Genomic DNA, 10,010 nt, shown 5'->3' on the forward strand with positions numbered 1-10,010 from the left:
CTTGTTTATGTATGTGGGTTGAGGGTCGACACTTAATTTGCATGCCTAAACTTGATGCTAGGATATAAGGGAATTTCACCTAATCGTTATGAACTTATATTCATGAGTAGTAAAAATCGCTAGTCACGATTGTGTTTAGTAAACCCTAGGCTGGATTAACATGCGTATTCCATAGTTATGAATGCCTAGTCGATGTTTATGATTTCCGTTGAACTTAATGATCTTTGTTGAATGTCTCTGTCATGCGTATTCCATAGTTAGGGACTTTGATTAGGAATAATTTGGTTGTAATGCGTATCCCATTCAATCCAATGAATCTAGGGAAATCTGAAAGTTAATTTAAGCGGACCTAATTAACTTGGAGCCTTGTCATTCATCGTTTGTTGAAGTCATAACTGGGAATCAAATTATATGCATATGTTCATGTGTGGATAAGGAACCCTCTAACTAGTTTCTCATCATTCTATTTCATCAATTTTGTTTTTACAATCTGTTTTAATTAGAATCTGTGCATTTAGTTTAATTTCGTCCAAAACTCAATCCCCCTTTACTTTATTGTCCAATTTAGTTAGAAAGTGTCTTAGTTTATGTTTCTAAGTGTTTTGATTCAATTTATTACACAAATTCGTCCAAATTCACCAAAGTGCTCAAAACTGCCCAAAAAGTGTTTTTAAGGCAGTTTTGAGTGTTTTGGGTGATGTTTGAGTCTTTTGGTTTGTTTTAGTGTTTTAAGCGTTTAGTTTCGCATTCTTTGAGTCTAGCTTAGTGTTTTAAACTTTATTTTACTTTTTTGAGTCAATTTCACATTGATTTGCATCCCTAGTTAATCCCCGGTCTAGAACGATCCCTATTTGCTCATATACTACAATTGTCATCCATAGGGTTTAATTTGTGTGTCAAGTTAATTTTCACATCAAATTTTGGCGCCGTTGCCGGGGATTAGCAAAATTGCTAATCCCTTGTGTTTTTGCTGTATGTTTTTAGTGTAATTTACCTAGTTTTCTTATTTTGTTTTGTTTTCTTTGTTTAGGTACTAGTGCATGACGCGGATGTTGGAAATGTGCCCTAAAACCAATCATATGATGATACTTTATGGACATTTCACATGTTAAACTAATCTAGTTTAATATTAAGGGCAAAGATTATTGTTTGAGCCGTCTCATATAAGTGTTATATGCTTAAACGATAAGTCCAAGGAATATGTGATTGGAAGAATGCGATCTAAAGAAGTTAGATTCATGAGACCATTCTTTCGTTGACACATCCTAAACGTTCCTGATCATAGGATTGTCAATTGGGCATTGACAGTCCGTTAAGATCAGTACGTGCTATGTCTTCTCTCAGGGAGAGTGACTAGTCTCGAGTCATTGGTGTGTGTGACATCAAGACAAGTACGTAGGTGCTCAATAGAGAATGAGTTCACTGAACACGATTGATAGGAGCATATTCATGCGACTTAAATGGCTTGTTCTCGTGCATTTACGTTATGTTTCTCTAGTTATTTTAGTCCTTTATGCTTCTTTTGTGTGTTTTCAGGTTCTAAGGACAAGGTATGTAAAAGGATGCCTTTTGGAGCCTTTTGGAGCAAATTAGAGATTGGAATGGATATCATATGCTTGGAGCCAAGAGGATGGACGAAATTAAAGACTTGAAGTAGGAAAGTTAAATCCTAAAAGACCTCGTGTTTAAGCATCATTGAAGACTCCTACGCATTTTAGAACACAAAAACAACATTCCTTGCAACCTTAGGACATTGTCGTGTGTTTCCTTGTGTCTCCCTTCCTTGCCATGCAAGGAAGGGCTTTGTTCCCTATTTTAAACACTTAAAGCATTCACTTCACATATCATTCATTTATCACTTAACATATCATTCATTTATCACTTATCACTTATCAAACCATTCACTTATCACTTATCATACTCATAATCATCTACACATTTCAACCATTTAAACATATGCATTTCAACTCACATGCACACCCACCTCTTTCCACCTAATCCACATGCATTCACACACATGCACATCATTCATTCTTCTTCTAGCCGTGCATCCCCTTAGCCATTTCCAACCACATTCTTCCACTTCCCACTTCATCATTACACCACCTAACCCTACATGCATTATTTATTAGCATCTTCACATGCATTCACACACACTTCACACAAACAACAAGTCTTTGCCGTGCCTTCCACACCAATTCCAGCTTTTCTTCATCATTGCAGCCACTTTGCCCTTTTATTTATGCATTAAACCTATTTCCTTTCCCTAAATTGCAGCCACAATCCACACCTTTCCAACCTAGCTGCACCCTCCATACATTAATTAGTCATTCTTTTCATATTGCACTCACATGCATTCACATGCATTTCAAGAAGCAAAACAACATTGTGCCGTGAGCTTCCCTTGCATTTTCAGCTTTCCTCCTTGCATTCACATGCATTTCCAACCTAGCATTCCATTCTTTAATCATTCCTAGCTGCCATTCACATGTTCTCCCATCCATTCTCTCCCTATAAAACCATGCATTGCATTCATACAATTCATTCATTCACTCCCCAATCCATCTCTCCATTTCTCACACCACAACTAACACAAACACTTCCCCTTAGAATCCAAAACCGTGAGTCCCCCTTCCACCATTCCTCATCCATTTCCATAATTCCCCAAACCTCACCTTAGACCTTGTGCTACAACAACGAGGAAGATAAGAGGGCCTAAACGTTCATACAATTCAAGTTTGAGTTGTTGGAATGTTTAGGTGTTTCTTTGATTTCAAAGTTTAAATTCAATTCTCTTTGTTTTGTACGTATGAGGAATGGAAGAGAAGAATGCCTAAACGTTCATACAATTCAAGTTTGAGTTGTTGGAATGTTTAGGTGTTTCTTTGATTTCAACGTAATGAGGAACTAAAACCCCCTTTAGCTAGGGGGTGATTCGAAATAAATGTTTATGCTTGCATTATGATTTGATTACTTTTAATTACGTTTCATAAGTTGTGAATTCAATTTGTTTAACTATTTGATTGATATCCTATTTATGTATGTTTATTAAGAATGAACGCTTAATTTTCATGCATGAATATGACGCTAGAATATAAGTGAGTTTCACGTAATAGTTATGAACTTATATTCACAAGTAGTGGAGGTTGCTTATAAACAATCGCGTTAAACAAATTCTTGGCATAAGTTTCATGCAATCATAGTAACGAATGCCTCGTCAACACTTATAGTTTTCATGTTGCTTAATGATTCTTGCTTGTATCTCTATTATGCAATTCATGTAGGGAACTTGTGAGGAATGCTTTGGATTGTCGTATGCAATCATCCAATTCATTAACTTAAGGAAAACTTGACGGTTAATTTAAGCGGACCTAATTAACCCGGGGCGTTGAAAATTCATGGTTTATTGAAAAGCAATTAGAAATCGTTTTGTATGCAAGTATAACATGTATAGAGATGAACCCCTTAGCTAGCTTCCCATCCATTCATTTCCGTCAAATCCATATTTACAATTTGTTTTGTTTCCAAGTATCCATTTTAGTTTAAATTCGTCCAAATCCAATTCCCCCCTATTTCGTTGAAGTCTTAGTCTTAATCTTTCTTATTTTTAGTTTTGCTTTCTTCGAGCATTAAATAGTGTTTTATATTGTGTTTTTACGTTTTTAAGTCAAATCCAAGTGATTAACAATCCCTCTTAATCCCCGGTCCAGAACGATCCCTACTTATACACTTCACTACAATTTGACAAAAAGAGGGTTTAATTTGTGTGCGTATAAATCTCGCATCAACGATCAACGAAGAGTTCTCATATTCATGTCACATGAGAACTCATGGTTGGGATAATGCAAATTAGTCTTTTGACCTGAGGCATCACAATTGTCTTGTGGTTAGGTCCTTAATCTTTGATTATGTCAAAGTCACTCCATCAGGAGGGTGTCCACGACATCGTTGGGGTTAAGCCACTTAGCCATGGAGGCAAGTGAATGCGCAACAAGGGATCTCTAACCTTCAAACTGTTTGAGGGAGAATACTCTATGATATGATTAAGAATCTTTGGCCAAAGTATGAATGAGTTTTAGGAATGTGTTCCAAATCACATTCAAGGTAATCATATAAGCACAAGACTCACATTGGATAGTAGACATGAATAAACTATCAAACCAAACAATGTGGTCAAGAGTATTGTATTAGAGAAAGACCGTATTGCATTTGTAATCCTAAAACTGAATAGGTTCTCCACCTCTTCTGATTAGCTTGGGTAACCATGACATGCTGCTAGGCGTCAACCATGGTTTGTGGAAGCCCTAAAAGTGTATTATCACTAACGGGAGAATTGAAAGTAAGTTTCAATTCACAATCGATTTGAAAGAGTTTGAATCGCCCACTGCCTCGCTAAAAGGAACCTAATGGATCGTACACCGTGTAAGGTAGAGATTGAAGATTCAACGGAGATGAGTAAGAATAATTAAATGGTTTAATTATTTATGGCAAGGATTAATTAATATGATTATTAATCAAACGAATAAGTTCGTTAAAAGACCTCGGGATAGTTTTGGACCTTAAGGCCCAATGGGCTTCGAACGTCAGTCCATTGACTTAAGTTGTGTGACAACTTAATGAATAATGATTCACAAAGGCCCAAATAGCCCAATAAATCCCATGTTAAAGAAGGAGTGGTTTTGGACTTATTTACAAGTTTGCCACTCAAATGAATTAAGGAATAAGTATGACTTTATAGCCAAAATTCATTAAGGGTTGTTTTTTGGAAAAAGGATGAGAACACAAGCTCTCCTTTCTCTCTAAAATTTCAGCCACCTTGGAGGGATCATCTAGCAATCAAACTCCTCCAAGGTCACTCATTTCTTCTACAATATGCCTTGGTGTGGAGACTTAGAGGTTTTCAATTTTGGGAACTTGGAGAAACCTTTTCATCCATCCAAATCCATGGATCTAAGATGCAAGGAATGAAGGCCCTCTCTTTGGGTGATTAGCCTTTGCTTATGCAAAGAGGAATCTACAAAGGTATTGATTTCTCAACTCACTTTGTTTTGAGTTGAGTCTTGGTTCACCTATCTACTAGGCTTTGAAGTTCATGGGTTAAGTTTTGTTTTTGAGTGCATATAAACATGATTCCGCCTTTTAATTGTTAATTGCATGTTGTTGATGTTGCTCAAATGAACTTGTTTTTCACAAATTTTCCTTCAAGTGGTATCAGGGCCTAAGTCTAGTAGTTGGTGAATCCTTTTAGGTTTTGTAGTTCATAGTTTGTGATTTGAATGTTGTAATTGTTACAAGCTTTATTCTTGCTTCTTTGAATGTAAATTTTGTTAGAAAATTTGCCATCTCAAATGTTGTAGATGTAGTTCATATGAGCATGAATTTTGGAGCTAAAATTTGGTGCCATGTTTTTGGGGAAATTCGGCCAAATCCAAAGGGTGGATTTTTGGGTTCTTGTTTGACGTGTTAAAAGTGTTTTAAAGTGACTTTTGGAACCCCTATGTACCCTACTATGGTTGTATGTTATTTCCCTTAAGTTTGAGTGGTTTTGGTATGTTTTTGGGTGAAGAATGTTCATGGAGCTCTTATGGGTTTTCATGGATGTTCTTCATTGTTCTTGATATGTTCTTGCCAAGAACAAAAGGTTTGGTGTTTGGATTCAAAGTTTTGATTTATTTCATAAAGTTTTTGTTTTGAAATATTTCTTATGTTTAAATATCTTAGATATTTGTTTTGAAAAATTAAAGAAATTTTAGTGGGTAGGTGTGTAATGATTTATTCCATTTCACCCACCCCACTTACAAAAACTTTGAAATTTTTTTTATTACTTTGCTTCAAAACCGGCCACCCTACTCAATTAGGGTCCTTGATAGGAGCATATTTAGGCGACTTACTTAGCTTGTTTTCGTGCATCTATGTTGTTAATTCATAATTGTTTTAGTAGTTTAAGCCATTTTCGTGTGTTTTTAGGTTCATATGGCTAAGGAAGCAAAAAGATGCATTTTGGAGCATTTTGGAGCAAAATTGGGCTTGGAATGGATAGCATATGCTTGGAGCCAAAGTGTTGGACGAATTTGAAAGCCTTGTATGCACTTTGGACATAAAACAAAGGGCCTAGCCCAATCAAACAATCCTTTGAGCCATGCAAAACCTCTAGCCCAATCAACAACCCTTAGCCACATGCATTCACATGCATCACAACCCCAAAACCATCAAGAAACACCATTCACACACACATGCACTTACTCTTTCATCATTGCACCACCATTCACACACACATGCACTTACTCTTTCATCATTGCACCACCAATTCAACACATGCATTTCCACCTTCCTACTTCATCATTTCATCCACATGCACTCTCAATCATAACAACCACATTCACTCTTAAACAATCACCCACATACACATGCATTTCCACCTTCCTACTTCATCATTTCATCCACTTGCACTCTCAATCATAACAACCACATTCACTCTTAAACAATCACCCACATATTCTCCCATTCCCCCTATAAAAACCCATGCATTCATACACAAAAATCACATCTCATTTTCATACACAACACATCACAAACACATCCAATCTTCCCTCATTGCCTTGAGCTACCATTCCCTTATAATCCAAACACCACTCCTCATCCATTTCCATAATTCCCCAATCCATTCAACACACCAACAACATCCCTTAGACCTTGTGCTACGACGAAGAGGAAGATAAGAGGGCCTACACGTTCATACAATTCAAGTTTGAGTTGTTGGAATGTTTAGGTGTTTCTTTGATTCTCTTTGTTTTGTACCATGAGGAACTTCCTCTCGGCTTCATTCCATTAGATACACTCTCCCATTTCTTAAAGGATTTCGACATCAGTTTTGCTTCAAGGGTTCTTTCTTCTTAATCCTATGTTCACTCATGTTATATATTTTTATGTCAAACCTTTTGTAAACATGAAGTGTAACTAATCTCTCTCTAGGGATTCGATGTAGCCTTGCAAGATTGCCATGTAGTTAATTCGGAATTCTCATTTAATCTATCTATTTCTTGTTTCATTCTCCGATTTAATTGTGACTTAGTGTGTTGATTTTAATGCTTGATCATCATTTGAATTAACCACAGGTTGTTTAGCCAAGATTAAAGCACACATCATGCATAATCTTGGTAGATATGTGAATGAATGAAGGGAATGTTTTGCAAACATCCTGCCGAGTGTTCCCTTTGGTTTTGTGAAAGTTTCTTGTGCACTACATAGTCTTGATTAGGAACCAAAGTTGCACATCACAATTAGGCTCATGATTAGAGACATTTGATCAAATCCACACATCATATGGCTGATCATATCTAAGTGAAACAAACCCAAGAAATAAGTAGAGGGATGAGTATAATCTGACTTAACAAGCATGGACTTGGCTTAGCAATGGTGAAATCGAATCTCTAGCTTCATCTCCATTTGTGCTATCTCTTTTTATTAGCTGTTGATTCATTCATTTTGTGTTTACTTCATTTCCTTATGCTTTAATTTACAATCTGTCATTTAGTTTAATCAAAACCTAAATCCCCCTTTACCTTATTGTTCAATTTAGTTAGAAATCAATTTAGTTTATGCTTTAAAGCATTTTGAGTCTTTGGTTTGTCTTAGTGTTTTAAAGTTTAGTTTTGCATTCTTTGAGTCTAGTATAGTGTTTTAGATTGTGTTTTTAGCGTTTTTGAGTCAAATCCAAGTGATTAACAATCCCTCCTAATCCCCGGTCCAGAACGATCCCTACTTACATACTTACTACAATTGTCAAAAAGAGGGTTTAATTTGTGTGCGTATAATTCTCGCATCAAATTTTGGCGCCGTTGCCGGGGATTAGAAAATTTGCTAATCCCTTGGATTGTTTTATTTTCGTTTGATCTTTTATTTTTTTTATTCCAGATTTTTAATCTTGTTTTGTTTCTTGTTTTAGGTACTAGTTTATGACTCGGAGTTTTCATCTGATTCGTGAACATATCCTGGAGTAATTTGATAGGAGCATATTTAGGCGACTTACTTAGCTTGTTTTCGTGCATCTATGTTGTTAATTCATAGTTGTTTTAGTAGTTTAAGCCATTTTCGTGTGTTTTTAGGTTCATATGGCTAAGGAAGCAAAAAGATGCATTTTGGAGCATTTTGGAGCAAAATTGGGCTTGGAATGGATAGCATATGCTTGGAGCCAAAGTGTTGGACGAATTTGAAAGCCTTGTATGCACTTTGGACATAAAACAAAGGGCCTAGCCCAATCAAACAATCCTTTGAGCCATGCAAAACCTCTAGCCCAATCAACAACCCTTAGCCACATGCATTTCCACCTTCCTACTTCATCATTTCATCATTGCACCACCATTCACACACACATGCACTTACTCTTTCATCATTGCACCACCATTCACACACACATGCACTTACTCTTTCATCATTGCACCACCAATTCAACACATGCATTTCCACCTTCCTACTTCATCATTTCATCATTGCACCACCATTCACACACACATGCACTTACTCTTTCATCATTGCATCACAAATTCAACACATGCATTCACACACCAACAACCTAGCTTTTTTTCCATCATTATTTCATCCACATGCACTCTCAATCATAACAACCACATTCACTCTTAAACAATCACCCACATATTCTCCCATTCCCCCTATAAAAACCCATGCATTCATACACAAAAATCACATCTCATTTTCATACACAACACATCACAAACACATCCAATCTTCCCTCATTGCCTTGAGCTACCATTCCCTTATAATCCAAACACCACTCCTCATCCATTTCCATAATTCCCCAATCCATTCAACACACCAACAACATCCCTTAGACCTTGTGCTACGACGAAGAGGAAGATAAGAGGGCCTAAACGTTCATACAATTCAAGTTTGAGTTGTTGGAATGTTTAGGTGTTTCTTTGATTCTCTTTGTTTTGTACCATGAGGAACTTCCTCTCGGCTTCATTCCATTAGATACACTCTCCCATTTCTTAAAGGATTTCGACATCAGTTTTGCTTCAAGGGTTCTTTCTTCTTAATCCTATGTTCACTCATGTTATATATTTTTATGTCAAACCTTTTGTAAACATGAAGTGTAACTAATCTCTCTCTAGGGATTCGATGTAGCCTTGCAAGATTGCCATGTAGTTAATTCGGAATTCTCATTTAATCTATCTATTTCTTGTTTCATTCTCCGATTTAATTGTGACTTAGTGTGTTGATTTTAATGCTTGATCATCATTTGAATTAACCACAGGTTGTTTAGCCAAGATTAAAGCACACATCATGCATAATCTTGGTAGATATGTGAATGAATGAAGGGAATGTTTTGCAAACATCCTGCCGAGTGTTCCCTTTGGTTTTGTGAAAGTTTCTTGTGCACTACATAGTCTTGATTAGGAACCAAAGTTGCACATCACAATTAGGCTCATGATTAGAGACATTTGATCAAATCCACACATCATATGGCTGATCATATCTAAGTGAAACAAACCCAAGAAATAAGTAGAGGGATGAGTATAATCTGACTTAACAAGCATGGACTTGGCTTAGCAATGGTGAAATCGAATCTCTAGCTTCATCTCCATTTGTGCTATCTCTTTTTATTAGCTGTTGATTCATTCATTTTGTGTTTACTTCATTTCCTTATGCTTTAATTTACAATCTGTCATTTAGTTTAATCAAAACCTAAATCCCCCTTTACCTTATTGTTCAATTTAGTTAGAAATCAATTTAGTTTATGCTTTAAAACATTTTGAGTCTTTGGTTTGTCTTAGTGTTTTAAAGTTTAGTTTTGCATTCTTTGAGTCTAGTATAGTGTTTTAGATTGTGTTTTTAGCGTTTTTGAGTCAAATCCAAGTGATTAACAATCCCTCCTAATCCCCGGTCCAGAACGATCCCTACTTACATACTTACTACAATTGTCAAAAAGAGGGTTTAATTTGTGTGCGTATAATTCTCGCATCAGTCCTTGTGGGGCTTTTATGCAATTA

This window comes from Pyrus communis, chromosome 1, assembly GCF_963583255.1.
Source record: "Pyrus communis chromosome 1, drPyrComm1.1, whole genome shotgun sequence".
Lineage (NCBI taxonomy): Eukaryota > Viridiplantae > Streptophyta > Magnoliopsida > Rosales > Rosaceae > Pyrus > Pyrus communis.